We start from the raw sequence: 15,495 nt of genomic DNA, 5'->3' as shown, positions 1-15,495 counted from the left end.
ACCCCCCAAAAAAACAAACAAAAAATTGCCAAGGAGTCAATTCTGACTAATAGAGACCCTACAGGACAGAGTGTAAGGAGTTCTGGTGGCATAGTGCCTAAGGCATTTGACTGCTAACCAGAAGGCTGGTGGTTCAAACCCCCCAGCCACTCCTCAGAAGGAAGATGGGGCAATCTACTTCCATAGTGATACTGCCTCAGAAACTCAAGGAGGGGTTGCTATGAGTCAGGTCTGATTCAACGGCACATAACAACAACAGGACAGAGTATAACTGCACCCCCGCTAAAAAAAAAAAAAAAGGTTTCCAAGGCTGTAATCTTTACAGAAGGTGACTGCCACATCTTTCTCCCACAGAGTAGCTGGTGGGTTCAAACCACCAACCTATCAGTTAGCGATACAGTGCTTTAACCACTGTGCCACCAAAGATCCTTTGGCACAGTAGAACATAGAAATTAACATTGCAATCAGGTTTGTCTTTTTACTTTCCCATTTACAAATGGTACTTCGCACTACTGCTGGCTCACCTGCAGCAAACAGAGGAGGTTCTCCCCTGAGACACCTATAAACTTTTCTGACAGAAACCTTGAATAATGGTTTCTTTCAGATCTACTTTAATCTAGGATTAAGGGAAGAGAGGGGAACTGCCCCCATTCAATGGGCTGGCCCTGATCCCAGAACAGATAGGAATATAAACATCCTTGCCTGAGAAGGAAGAAACTGCTGAAAGTAGTTGAGAAATCTGTTCATTACCTTCTCCCCAGTTGTTATCACCACCATCTCATATCTTTAAAACAGTAACACTGGGTAGCTCTTCACTTTTAACACTGTTGCTGACACTACTCAGAAAAGAGATCAGAAACTTAGCCTGAACACAGACCAAACTCCTATCTACACATTTACAAAAGCAAATGATAATGAAAAGTGATGTATATTTGATACCTCTGGGCCAAGAGAATTAGTCTAATTTGAAACTCTGAAAAGGAGTCTTGATTGAAAAAAATTTAACCTTTTTCTACTATTAGTTCATAGTTACAAGATATTATGCACTATAGTAATAGCATGCAGTATTTCTCATTGAACACAAATTTAAAATATGCCTTTGAAAATAATTTTCAAGAGCATTCTAAATAAATTTTCATTAAGTTTTGGTAACTGAAAATTTATTTCACTACCTTACTTTGTGTGGACAAATTACCAAATTTGTTATTCACAGTAAAAGTAATTCTAGCATTCAAGTACAGAAGACCCAAGGAAATTATGGTCACATGTCCATTCTCATATAAAATTAAAGGTAATGCAAATGTAAATAATCATATTAAGCTAAATATCCTCCACATACCTAAAAGTTGCTGAGATTCTATTCTTTATGATTCATATATATTATGATGCTACAATTGAGTTTTTCTAAAGTTCAAAATCTAACTGCCAAATTAAACACTGCATTGGGAATTTTAAAAAAACATAAGAAAAGCATAAAAATAAATGTATAAAATCTACTTTAAAATATTAATCTATTTTATAGCAATTTTTCAATATTGCTGACTGCTAATAAAACAGATTTAATACTTATTCAAAACTCAACTTTTATCAAGAATACTTCTCAATCACTAGAGAAGAAAAACATTCCAGTAACACAATTTTTTTCAGAATGATATTTACTAAGCTCATCAGAAGGTTGGTGGTTCAAACCCACCAGCCACTCCATAGAAGGAAGATGAGGAAATTTACTTCCATAAAAAATTTACCACCTCAAAAACCCAAGGGGAGTCACTATGAGTCAGAACAGACTTGATGACAGTGGGTTTGAAGTTCATTCTGTGGAGGGGGAAAAAAAAAAAAAAAACTATTCCATGAACAGAGTTGGTCACCTGAAATACAGCCATTTGGGATAATTGCCTACCGTTGCTATTTTTCTATATAAGAATTGCTGCCAAAGAGAGGGAAGAGGTGGTTTTCCAGTTGGTGCTATTAAAAAAAAAAAAAGAACTGAGCCACTCATTCACGTAATTAGCACAGAAATCCCACCATTACCAAGCCAACAAGGGTGTGACTCAGACTGGCAGCCTAGCAACAAGCCCCTTTCTCCTACTTTCCATTCAACCACCTCAAGACTTCACATTACCCCTTTGTAACATCTCTTCTTCTCTCCCATAAGGCTGTCATCCTTTGGTGTTCATTTTAATATTTCACTTATTTTGTTGTTGTTGTTGTTATGTGCCGTCGAGTCGGCCCCGACTCATAGCGACCCCTCCTTGGGTTTTCGAGGCAGTATCACTACGGAAGTAGGATTGCCCAACCTTCCTTCCGAGGAGTGGCTGGTGGGTTTGAACCGCCAGCCGTCTGGTTAGCAGGCAAGTGACTTAGCCACTATGCTACCAGAGCTCCTATTTCACTTATATAGAAACATAAAGGGCCTATGTTATCTACCCACCATTAATGAAAACAAGAACCAACAACTGTCCTTCATCTATGCTCCTCCAAAAATGCCTTCCCAAACCAAGGGGCAGATAATTCACTGGAGTATGAGGGATACTTAGGATAGTAAAGAATGGTTAGATTTCCCTCTAAATAATAATAATAATAAAAATTTCCTGGCCTCTAAGGAAAAAAAATAATACCGATCACTGGGTTGTTTTTTTCTTGTTTTAAAAAAAAAGGTAGACGTATGTGTGTACCCACCTGAGGGCTCAATATGTGCCAAGCACTACGGCAATTCTATGGATTATCTCAAATACCCCTCCTAAACTCCATGAAGTTGGCACTGCTGCTATGATTCCATTTTCACAGATGAGGTTAATAAGGCTTAGAGAAATTAGGTATTTTCCCAAAGCTAGCAAAGCTAGTATGAAACAGCTGAACTATATATATAGAAGTAGGTGATCTGATTTAATAAGCCTATTCTTACTCATTATATTACACGAAACACACAAACCCTGAAAAGGAAATCCCTGAAACACACTAGCTTTTTGTCACGTAAAAGAAAGTTTAGCAGAAGAGAGATATAGATATGTATATCCAGAAGGTTCTTTGTATCCTGTCACATCAGGGTATTTTAATGTTTTTAAAGTGGAAGCCTGAGTAAAATAATAGTTAAGAATATAAGCTTTGTTTAAATCCCCAGCTGTATGCCTAACAGTTTGTTATCTAATGTCTCAATCTCTGAATCTGTTTCCTTCTTTGCAAATGGGAGTAATAATAATACTTATCTCATGTAAAAAAAGTGAGGGGAGCCTATTTGAATTGCAGCAGGAGAAAAACGTGGCAGTCTGCTTCTTTTAAAGATTACAACCTTTGACACCCTATAGGGCACTTCTACTCTGGTCATACAGAGTTAGTAAGAGTCAGACTCAATGGTAGCAGGTATTGGTGTTCAGATTTTTTAAAAATACAAGAGGCTTATTTTTAAAGCATACTTAGTAAAATGCAACTGTTGCCACCAACTGAGTAACAGATTTGAAACTACATGTAAAGACACTTCCATTCTGAAAAAGTTAATCCAATTTTTAAAAAAATGTTTCTAAACACTGCTATTATGTTTACTTGAGAATGTACCTAAACATTGCTACTTGACCACTTGTCCTAATGATGATAAAAGACTTTCCAAACAAACTGGATATGTCATTTATCCGATTTGTTAACCTAACTGAGGTTAGATTGTTTGTCAAGCCCTTTGCTAAACAGTTTAAAGAGCTGAAAGTAAAATACATGGTCTCTGACTTCAGGAGTTTATAATCCAGTTGTTATAATCTCATGTATGAAAGACACATAAAAAAGAAAAAAGCAAACTATGCTTTATGATTAATAAGAGTAATACAAGTTTAGTGTAGGAAAAAGATTAGTCTAAGTTGGAGAGCATAAATTTAGAGGATACTCAGAGCTAGCCTTGAAGAGTAGTTAAGATTTAGAATTGTAAAGATAAGAGAAATGGGGGCATTCCTGGAATAGGAGGTAAGTGTATAAAGGCAAAGTGGCAAAAACAAGTTTGACTTGAGCAGGGAATCGTTAAGAGATAAATCTAACTATGGGAATTACAGGAGATAAATTCCAATTGGGAGAGCAGATAGTTTATGAAAGAATTGGCTAAAAAGCCTGACTAAAGAACTTAGAAGTATAATAATGAGCCATTAAAGCAAGGTTCTTATTTTTTAATAATAACAATATTTAAATATAGTCCTGTTTCTGAATTAGAAATATTGATAGGGAAAAATGTCTGCTATGTATTAAAATAAAATTTTACTTAAAAAGAAAAAAAAAAACTACCATTTTGTTTTAAAGAAAGCCTTACTTTTTAGAGATAAACACTGAAATACTGTGCAGATGAAGTGGTAATTGTGGGATTTACTTTGCTTTGAAGTAAAGACAAAGGGAAAAGTAGATGGCCTTGTGTTGATAATTACTGGATCTTATACTCTTCTAGCCATCAGTTTCAGGGGGGAAAAAAAAGAGAAAGAAAAGCTTAAAATCTTCCATTACAATTTTTTTTTTTTTTTAAAAAAAGAACGAAATCAAATTAGAGTATTGCTGTGGGGAAAAAAATAAATATTCACAGAATTAGGTTTATTTTACTATTTCCATAAATTTAGTTACTATAACCACTTAACAGTGATGAAAGACTGATAGAATAAAATAGACTATTATGCTATGTTAATCAAAGCAGACTAAGAATTAATTCAAGAAACTATTTACTTTAGAAAAACCTTTATAGCAATTGTCAATTTTAACTCAAGAGTTTTACCACACTTGTAATATTTTTCACATTTAAAAGTTTATTAAATTCTAACAATACTTTTAAAACTCTGGCTAAGATAAAGCAAACCACACACAATCTAAATTATTAAAAGGAGAAGTTAATGTTAATCATAAATCTTAAAGCTTTATGGCATTCAGATACTGAAAGGGTACGTAACCTTTCACGCACTGACAATGTTAACAATACATGCTGCTATACATCCCAGCAGAAGTTAGTACCAGCAACACATGACATTATGCCCTTCCCAAAGCTCAAAAAGAAGAAATATATTAGGAACTAATTCCACTTCAATTTCTTCCTGTTATTCACAACAAGGTGGCAACATAACATCAGCTTCAACATAGCAGGCTAAGTTACCAGTCTTCTGAAACAAGTTACCACTGCAAGAAACCCCCAAACTCTTGCAAAAGAAAAAATATGCTTTCAGTTGATTCAAAGAAAGTTTATGTAAAATCAACTGTCACCTATTATTTTGAGTATGCATTTACTGAACTTTGCCAATAACAACAAATATTAAGCCTGGCACTGTACCCCGTATATTATCTCATTTAATTCTCAATACAATTTTGTTTTATAGATGGGAAAACAGACTTAGACTGGTTAGGTTTATGAGGCAAAGATCTACACACTCTATGTGTTAAGAGACATGATCTGAACCTACATCAGTCTGACATCAAAACCCATATCATAACCACCTCAATACACTGTGTTCCATAAAATTAAATCAGTCTATAATCAATGATGTATATTTGAACATAAAGATGTTCATACAATCTGACTTTATAAATTTAAAGCATCAAATCTTAAGATGAACTTGTAGGGTCGATTATATTTTTAAAAAACTTCTAATTCAATATGAAGAAAAATATCTATAATAAAAGATTGTGATCTTACTTCATTTATTTTCCTAAATGCCCCATATTGTCCATAATTAGTTTTATAATGAAAGGAAATACCATTTATGAATAAAGCCAAAAATGACCTACCAATGTTGAAAAGATGACTGAAGTCTGAAATGTTTAATTTTTCAGTTGTTGTTATGTGCCGTCGAGTTAGACCCGACTCATAGCGACTCCTCTTTGGCTTTCCAAGGTGGTATCACTATGGAAGTAGATTGCCTAACCTTCCTTCTGAGGAGTGGCTGGTGAGTTTGAATCAGCAGCTTTCTTGTTAGCAGTCAAGTGCCTTAGGCACTAAACCACCAGAGCTCCTTAACTTTTTAGTTGTTGTTGTTGTTGTTCAAGTCGGCCCGACTCATAGTGACCCCTCCTTAAAGTATCACTACAGAAGTAGGAAGTAGGATTGCCCAACCTTCCTTCCGAGGAGTGGCTGGTGGGTTTGAACTGCCAGCGGTCTGGTTAGCAGGCAAGTGTCTTAGCCACTATGCTACCAGAGCTCCCAACTTTTTAGTAGTATTTTCTAATTCCAAAAGCCCAACAAAATATGGAAGGTACTTAAAGAGTTATTCTTTATTAGATCAAAATTATATTCTCTTTCCCTTAACAGATTATTTAGCATATCCATAAAAATTCCATCTTTTAGGCCTGCTAAAACAGAACTATTTATTTATGTTTAAACTTTGACTCGATGGCGATGGATATGCGGTAAACTTCAAAATTTTTTCCTAACTCACCATAGTTCTTGATTTTACTATCAATAATTTGGGTCTTGATTTTTCTATTAATAATTTGAGTATTTTTGTGGAGACTTGATCACAAAAGAAATGCTTTCCTGGTCCTCCAAAAATTAGAAGTTATTCAACAGATCTTTTGAAATACAATCTTAAAAGTTCCATAGAATACCAGATTTGTAGGATGATAAATGTTAAGTAATTTCTGCAAACAACCCATCTTAATCAGAAAACGAAAACTACATCTCAAGTTCTAGTCTTAACACTGAAAATTCTGTTATATTCAAGGCTATTAATTTCATAATATACAATAGTTCTATTAATATTTATTTTGCCATATAACTGAACCATATAAAACACATTTCTCTCTTTCAAGAGTTCCAAGCAAATTAGAAATTCAATATGTAAAAAAAATTAAAGATAAGCACAGTAGGTGGCTGTTGTTGTTGTTATGTGCCATGAGTTGGACCCGACTCATAGCAATCCCTCCTTGGGTTTCTGAGGCAGTTATCACTACAGAACTAGATTGCCCAACCTTCCTTCCGAGGAGTGGCTGGTGGGTTTGAATCCCCAGCCTTCTGGTTAGCAGTCAAGTGCCTTAGACACTACACCATCAGAGCTCCTACAGTAGGTTTTAAGGTCCAATTCAAGAGTTTTAATACAAGTTTTCACACTTAATTTTACTTAAAGATAACCCATTGGTAACAAATACACTCACATTTTAGAAAAGTGAGTGTTTTGTCACCGATTTAACTACTTTTCTGTCTATACAGAAGATATTCAGAAACTGATACCCTGATTTAAAATAGTTTGTTTTTCATTTACCTCAAGTAGACACACGCCCTGGAGAGAACAATCATGGGAGAAGTAAGGGCTGCTTATGCACAGGGAGACAGCTCAGGGGGCAGGAGAGTATGGAGGGATGGACACTGGGAAGAGGTAACTATGGGGAGGAAGTGGGAGGGGAGTTGTTGCATTGTGGTAGACTGTGGTCAATGACATGAGACAAAGTATATGTGAATTGCTGTATGAAAAGTGAATTTGCTCTGTAAATCTTCACCCAAATCAAAATAAAATTTAAAAAAATAATAAAATAAAAGTTTGTTTTTCGAAGTATTTTCATAATGTAATAAAAGACAGATATACTAACATAAAAACAAGTATGTATGTATTCCTTTTATTAATAAATCAATTCGAATTGAATGAAACTCCCCAAGTTTCACTAAATATTTTCTGTAAAAGAAAGTTTCCTATTAAGCTTGATACAGACAGTAGTCATTGAATTATCTAAGTTCAAAATAACAGTAAATTAAAACACTATCAAATGTTAAAGGCAAACAATTTAATGTTGGAGCAAAATAGTTACCATTAGCTTGTATAGAATCAGAGATCCTCAGAAGAAACACTGATAAGACCTTAATACTTCCAAACAATAAAAGAAAATTCACCTTGCCATCTGTCTAATTTCATTTGGAGATGTTATTTGATTTTAGTAACAGGGGTAAGAGCCATCAATATTTAAAATCATTCTTTTGCGTTTATGAAATCCTCTCTCCTCATTCCACCAGTGCATATCCACTTGAACTACTAATTAATTATCTGACATCATCTCTCTCTCAACTCTTAGTCCATTCATACATTGCTAGGGTAGTCGTATTCGAAAAGTTGGACAATAAGAGTGTGGCAAATTATTTTGCAAGGCACCTTGACACACAGATAAAGTTAAAATGTTCTTTGTGCTTTTTTTTTTCATAAAGGACACTTGTCAGTAAGAAAACAACTGCTATTCAACTCATCTAAACCTAACGCAAGCAAAGGGAAAATAAAAAGTTACAAAAATGTCAATATAAAAGTTTCCCTGGACTGTTTAAAAAGGGGTAGGTGTTCAAAAATCTCTGAAAAACGTTATGAGTTTTTCCTTCCCCTAGATACCTAGGCAGTTGGCTTGAGCTGAGGTTTCTATGTAGGAAATGACCCTGGTTTGAACTCAATGCTGAGCAAGTGAAATGCCAGGGAATTATCGATCCGCCGTGGGAATCGGGTCTCTCCAGGTCTTCACAAGGCCACTTTTACTTCCCAGCAGGAACTAAGCACTGAAATCCTTTAACTCCGGGCTAAGCACTTCAGTCACCTCTCCAGCACACTCCGTTTAGCCCCTACCCGCGGTTTCACCTGCGACGCTGACGCAGGCAAGCACTTCTTTTAATAATCCCACCTGACAGATGGGCGATCTACGGTGTATTAACTGCTCAGAAACTGAATTGAAAACGCATTCGGAATGATAGACAGACTCCAAATTGAAGTGTAAATTGCTACCCCGCCAAAAGTCATTCTTCCTTGAGAGATGCGAGCATCAAAAATCGCTTTATTTATAATATACACCACACACACCCCTTTCTCTGGGATTTTCTTTAACCATGTTTGGAGAAAAGTGCTGACAGACACAGACAAATCCACCTCCACTCACACCCGACTGCCCAGGAAAAGTCCGGGGGAGAAGAAAAAGAGGAAGCCGCGCTCCACGTCATGTTCACGGTTTGTTCCCCAAAGTTTTGAGTGCACATTATGCTCATACAGCCTAAGCCTTCACAGAGGTAAGAAGAAAGAAAAGGGCCGGGGGGAGGTCCACTATCAGAACCCCAACAGGGCACCCGTTCCAGGTCAGGGGCTTCCCTCTCGTCCCTCTCCCCTTCCCCAGCCATGAGACGCGAACAATGCGGTGACCCGGACGCCCGCCCTCCCGGTAAGCCTGCCCACTACTCACCACCCAGGTCAGCGCCCCGTTGCCACCGCCTGCGCCGGCTCCTGCACCGCCACCTGATTTGGCCATGGCGGGCGCCTCCGCTCACAAGCTCCACGGACGCGGCTGCTGTTCCCTCCTCCCTGCGGGCTGCTGGGCCCCACTGCTCTGCACCGACTGCTGGGCTCGCCGCGCTCCTAGCCTCGCCGACCACCGCACCCCATCTCCAAGACCAGGGGCGGACGCCCAGCTGAGCCCGCTGAGGAGGCCGCGCCGCCCGCCGCCTTCAAACTCGAGGCGCGGACGCTGCGTCGCCTGGGCCTAGCGCTGCAGCTGAGGAAGAGGAAGCAGAGGCGGCCAGCGGCGGCTGAGTGGCAGCGGGGCCTTCAAACTCGCTCCCTCGCGGGTGCCGCAGCAAGCGGAGCCAAGGCCCGGAGGTGCGCGCGGCTAGGGAGGCCGGGGCGTTCGGACGTGGCGAGGACACAGAGGTTCCTTGTTCTTCCTCACGCTCCCCAAAGGCCTGCCACTCAGCTCGCAGCTATTGCTGCAGCTGCTGCCTCGTAGACCGTCTTCGTCAGCCGCCCTGCAGCCTCGGCTTCCTCACATTCACACACCGAGAGAGACAATAAACAGAGCCGCCGCCGCCACCGCGGTTGCCTCCTTCTTGTCCGGCATAACACCGCACACACACACATTCGCACACCGGGGAGGGAGGGAGGGAGGGAGGGCGCGGTAACCGCAGCACCGCCCCCCCCCCCCGTCAGTCCGCTCCTGCTGCCCAATCGGGGCTATGGCAGCGAAACCTATCAGCCAATTGCGAAATCCCAAGCCCCCGGAGGGGCGGGACCCGAGGGAGAAACGTCATTGCGGGTAGCAACCGAAGGGAAGACTTGGGGTTTTTTGTTTGTGTGTCTGTGGGTTTTCCATTTGAAGGGGGAACAGGGGTCGCTGTCAAGGGTCATTTGAGGGAGGCAAAGCGAAAGGGTTGAATTGGACTTGGGTCGATTGTAATCTTCTGAGCGTGCTGTTTACTCTAAGACCTGACTGCGAAGACTCGGCACTTGTTTGCCTGGGGAGGCTGGGGGAGGGGAAATGGGGAGGAAGAAGCCCAGGGCGTCCCAAAGGAAAAGTATTTTTAAAGAGCGGTTGTAAACTGCAGGCAAGAGTTGTAGACCACTGAAGCAAGGAGGGACCCCGTGACCCAGGCCTCCCCAAGGTCCCAAATGGACGCTGCTGTCGAATGAATCCTCTGCTCAGTCCCTTCCCTCTTCTCTCCACCCTCTCCCCCCCACCAAAAAGAAAGGGGGCACGGTCAGTCTCAAGAAAACTGCCTGTAAAGAACTTAAATGTTTAAGAATGCACAGAGAACGTTTCAGGAAGAGAACGTAGGGTGGGGTGGGTGTTCTGTGTCTATGCTCTTTGATGACCTTTCGCTCTGCTCTAAACAATGAAGAAATGTCACTAGCACTTTTCTTTCGCAGCTGCCTAGAGTTGTGTCGGCTATCTCTAGAAGGACACGATTAATTTAGTACTCCTTTCCAGTGGAATTTTCAAATGCACACTAAGGAATAACTTCATTCACATTAAAGTTTTCTAAGAATGAAATTGTACCCACACCGTCGCAGCAAAGTCTTTGGCAGATGTAAGATGGTTTTACTTCATCCTGTTTTTCAATGTAATTCCATTCAACAAGTATTTATTGGGCGCACACTCTGCCACTCTGTGCCAGGCTCTGCAATGAGTTCAAAGTAAAACAGCCTCTGATTTCAAGCCATTTATAATCTGGCTGAAGACACAGACTAAATAAAGAGCTAATTATCTCAAGGCAATACATCAGAAAACACCAAAATGAGTACTTGAAGGGATGAAGTGCCACCAAATAGTTGTGACAGATGAGGTTTTTAAAAGATGAAAACGGTATTGAGTATTGCTGCTCTTGTGAAAAGGTGTTTTTGTGAACTTTTCTCAACTGTGCATTTCCTCTCAAGGGAAAACAAAAATGTCTAGGGCCGCATCTTCCAACTGTCTTCTGAAAGTCCAAGGGAGGGAACGCTGAGACATGGAAAAAAATTTAAGCATCTTTTTTCTTAATTATCTTTCCGGTGTCCATTTATTTTAGCACATTGAAAACTTTCATTCCACTGAGACCTTTCTTTACCTTGTATGTGGGATACAAACTTGAAAGTCAGACACACCAGGGTTTAATGTGGACTGTGAAACTAACCAGCTAAGTAACCATGACCTTGTTATTTACCTTTCCCAAACCTTAGAGTTTGCTCTTCTTTAAAATGAGAATTTTTACTCTTATACTTATTGTGTTCTTTATGGCTCTAAAGTATACATGTATTTTATGTTTTAAAAGGTGTAATTTTAAAGGGTGTGACTTAAAAAAGATATATGTATTAAATAGAAACCAAATTATATAATACTATAGCTCTCTCCTTTTTAAAACTTCCACTTTCAAAACTCTAGCTTCAGAGTTTGAAATTAACTAAAACATTAATACTCAAAAGTCAAATAAGCTTCTTAATTAAAGTATTTCTCTTCTCACTTGCCTTTCAGGTAAAGCATTATGGGTCCTTTACTCTCCTAAATATTGAAAAAATCCTCTCTTAAATGTTGTGTAGAGTAAATAAATATAGTAGTAAATATCAGCCTAGATGGCATATACAACTGATATCTTTGTCAACTTTCTTGTTTACTTTAGAGGGCTGTGTTGAAAGAGCTAGAAGACTAAAGACTGTTGACTCTAAAGAATTATCTCTGGTTCAAATGTTGTTCACAAAAAGAACAAAACCATCCTGTTCAGTGAACAGTACACAACACAATGCCAGTCAACTAGAAAGTACCTGGCACATAGTAGGCATTCGATAAATAGTTGTTCAAACCATCTCATTCGTTATCCACTATGAAGCTGACAGTTGGCCATTTGCAATTCATTCTTTACCATACTTAAGTCTTCTGTTTTCAAGTATTCCTGGTTTAATGACAGAGAGGGTGAGTACCTTAAACTGTTTCATTTCACAGATCATCAAGATTTGGTTAAGATATTATTCAGGTTTTATCTTTGAAAATGAGAAACTGAATGGTGCGAGACAAGAGAAGAAAGGTTATGGTGCCAAAAAAGATTTTAACAAAAGAAAGGAGAGGTAAGGGGAAAAGAGTGTTTGACTTTTTCATTACTTTACATATCATGAGGCCTGGAATATGGTTAGAAGGAAGAATTGACTGAATTCATTAGTTACGTAAGAGAAGCCATTAACTATTATTTGTGGGCCTTACATAATTTAGAAAATGTAATACTGAGTGGGGAAAGAAAACACATTGTAGCTGTAGAAATAGATCAGTGATAGCCTTGCCAATGCTCTCACACATTTCTTTAAGAAGGAAAACCCTAGTTACTGAGATCTAGTGTCTGTAGTGGTTAAGCCATTTGGCTGCTAACCCAAAGGTCAGTGGTTTGAACCCAGCAGCTGCTCCATGGGAGAAAGATGGGGCAGTCTGTTTCCATAAAGATTTACAGCCTTGGAAACCCAGTGGGGGTTACTATGAGTGATCAATAGGATGGCAATCAGGCTGGGTTTTTGTTTTTGTTTTTTTAGCATCTCCTTAGCATAGTCCTTGGCCAACCTTTTCACAAGTACTAGTTTAATTAACTTTCAACAACCCCAAGAGAGAGGTGGTGTTATTTTTATTTCAGTCAAGGAAACTGAAGGCCATAGATAGTCACAAGGCTGAGTAAGTGGTGAAGCTGAAATTGAAATCCAAGTCTCTGTTAGTCCAAACTACACCCATTTGTCAGACTGCCAAGTTGGCTAACATACTTGGCAATATAGCTTGTTTGGCAGTGTATTAGGAACTTGGCAATTCTAGGAAATAATTTCTAGCCATTAGCTCTCAGTAAAACCCTTTGGTTGTTAAATTGTATCACTGAACTATGATGATATCTATCTACTATTTTCATGACTAAGTCTCTGAATCCAGCCTAAATCTGCTTGGTCTTACTTTATTACTAAGTAATTTGCATTTTGAAATCCAAAGGATCAAACAGAACCTGAAGCCTAAGGTCTTGTGACATTTCACCATCTGTATGATTTTAAGCTTTATTATTCAAATCTATATTCCAATTATAGAAGATACTCAAATAGTTAACTTTCAAATATAAGGGGGAAAGTACAAAATTATCTTGTGATTAGACTACTGGATTCACATTTTGGATAACTTCAAACTCACAGGAGATTTAAAAGCAGCATAAAGAATTTTCAGTGTTCAGTCATGGAGGGAAGACTTATGTGCAGATGCTCCATCTATTTTAAGGATTTATTTTCCTTTTTGTAATCTAGTTTTATGTAGATTCTTTTGCATTGCCCAGTCAAACATTCTGTAGATGATGTGCCTCAGTACAGTAGTTCCTTGAGGTGTTAATGGATATTTTGGAAATGATAAATCCCAGAAACAATGCACATAACAGTGTAGTACCCAGGCTTAACAAAAAAAAAAAAAAAGAACCAAACCAAACTCCAAGCCATAGAGTCCATTCTGACTCATAGTGACCATCACTGCATTTCCAAGGCTGTAAATCTTATGGAATGGCTGTTGGGTTCAAACCACCAACCTTTTGGTTAGCAGTCAAATGCCTTAACAACTATACCACCAGAGCTCATACCCATACTTAGGGGATTCATAAAACATGTTAGCATTTTAAAGTATCTAATCAATCCTGCAGCATAAAAGCCAAACTTACTTAGCTTTAGAACTCTTTTCAGGAAAATCTATTGATCCCTTTGGAATTATATTTTCATAAAACCAAAAAACCAAACCCACTGCTGTAGAGTTGTATCCAACTCACAGTGACCCTTCCTTGGGTTTCTGAGGCGGTATCACTATAGAAGTAGATTGCCCAACCTTCCTTCCAAGGAGTGGCTGGTAGGTTTGAACCACCAGCCTTCTGGTTAGCAGGCAAATGCCTTAGGCACTACGCCACCAGAGCTCCTATAGATAAATGAAAAGCAAAGGGTGAATAACCTACAATCCCACCACTAAGATAATTCTATTAACACTTTGGTGAACACATTTCCATTCTCTTCATAAATGCTCAAAAATACGTACTTTAAAAAAAATGGGTCCTAATAATTATTTTAAAATTAAAAAAATAATGCAACCTCATCAGAATTGCTAAAATTTAAAAGACTGATAATACCAAGTGTTGTTGGACGTTCCTCTAAACATGGACACACATACGCTGTTGACACCTAGATAGCTTAGTAAAACCATGCTGGAAGACAGTTTAATACTTTCCCTTAAACCTGAGGAGTCCCTGAGTATATAAATGGTTAATGTACTAGGCTTCTAACTGAAAAGTTGGAGGTTCAATTCCACCAAGCAGCACCTCAGAAGAAAGGCCTGGCAATCTACTTCCAAACAGTCAGCTATGGAAAACAGTTCTACTCTGACACATGTGGAGGCACTATGAGTTGACTCAAAGGCAACACTTTAATAATGGAAGCTGGACACTGACATATCTCATAACCCAAAATTTCCACTCCTAAGCATATGCAAATAGATATACATACTTATATGTACCAAAAGACACACACAAGAATACACACAGAAACATTATATTGTAGTAGTCTCAAATTAGAAACAATCTATTGGAAAAAAAAAAAAAAAGTTGCCATTGAGATGATTTCAACTCACAGTGATACTATAGGACAGAGTAGACTAGCCCCAGAGGGTTTCCAAGGCTGTAAATCTTTACCAGCAGACTGCCACAGTTTTTCCCATATAGGCTGGTGTGTTCAAACCACAAATCTTTCTGTTAGCAGCCAAGCACTTTAACCACTGTGCCACCAGGCTCCTTCTACCAATGTTTTGGTTACTTCATGCTACTCTAACAGAAAGTACCACAAATGAATGGCTTAAAGAAATAGATTTATTTTCTTACAGTTTAGGAGACTAGAAGTCCAAGTTCAAAGTGCCAAACTCTAGGGGCTGGGTGAAAGCCCTCAACCTTGGGCTTCAGCTCTGCTTCCTGCTCCCAGTTAATAAAGCTCAAGGCTTTTCTTAACTCAGGCAAATGCTAAGGCTGGCAAACCCAAGGCTGACAAGTAAAAAGGCACAGTCCCAAGATTACCAAACAACACAGCAGGCCACTAGTTCAAGTCCAGAAAAAGTCCTAAAATCAGCAGGACATGGCAGGCTGCAGAAGAAGGCTCAGCTACATGTAGGGTCCAAACATGCCAAAAATCTGCAGAGACTTTTCTCAAAACTTCTCTTTAAGTACTGGAAGCAGACCACATCCCTAAGGCAACTACTCAACTGCTCCAATACATTCCACCATGGAGTTGTTTACCAATCTCATCATGCAGAATAACA

The sequence above is a fragment of the Orycteropus afer genome, unplaced genomic scaffold (genome assembly GCF_000298275.1).
Source record: "Orycteropus afer afer isolate SDZICR_OR568_19922 unplaced genomic scaffold, OryAfe1.0 scaffold00003, whole genome shotgun sequence".
Taxonomy (NCBI): domain Eukaryota; kingdom Metazoa; phylum Chordata; class Mammalia; order Tubulidentata; family Orycteropodidae; genus Orycteropus; species Orycteropus afer.
This window is presented reverse-complemented; position numbering follows the sequence as displayed.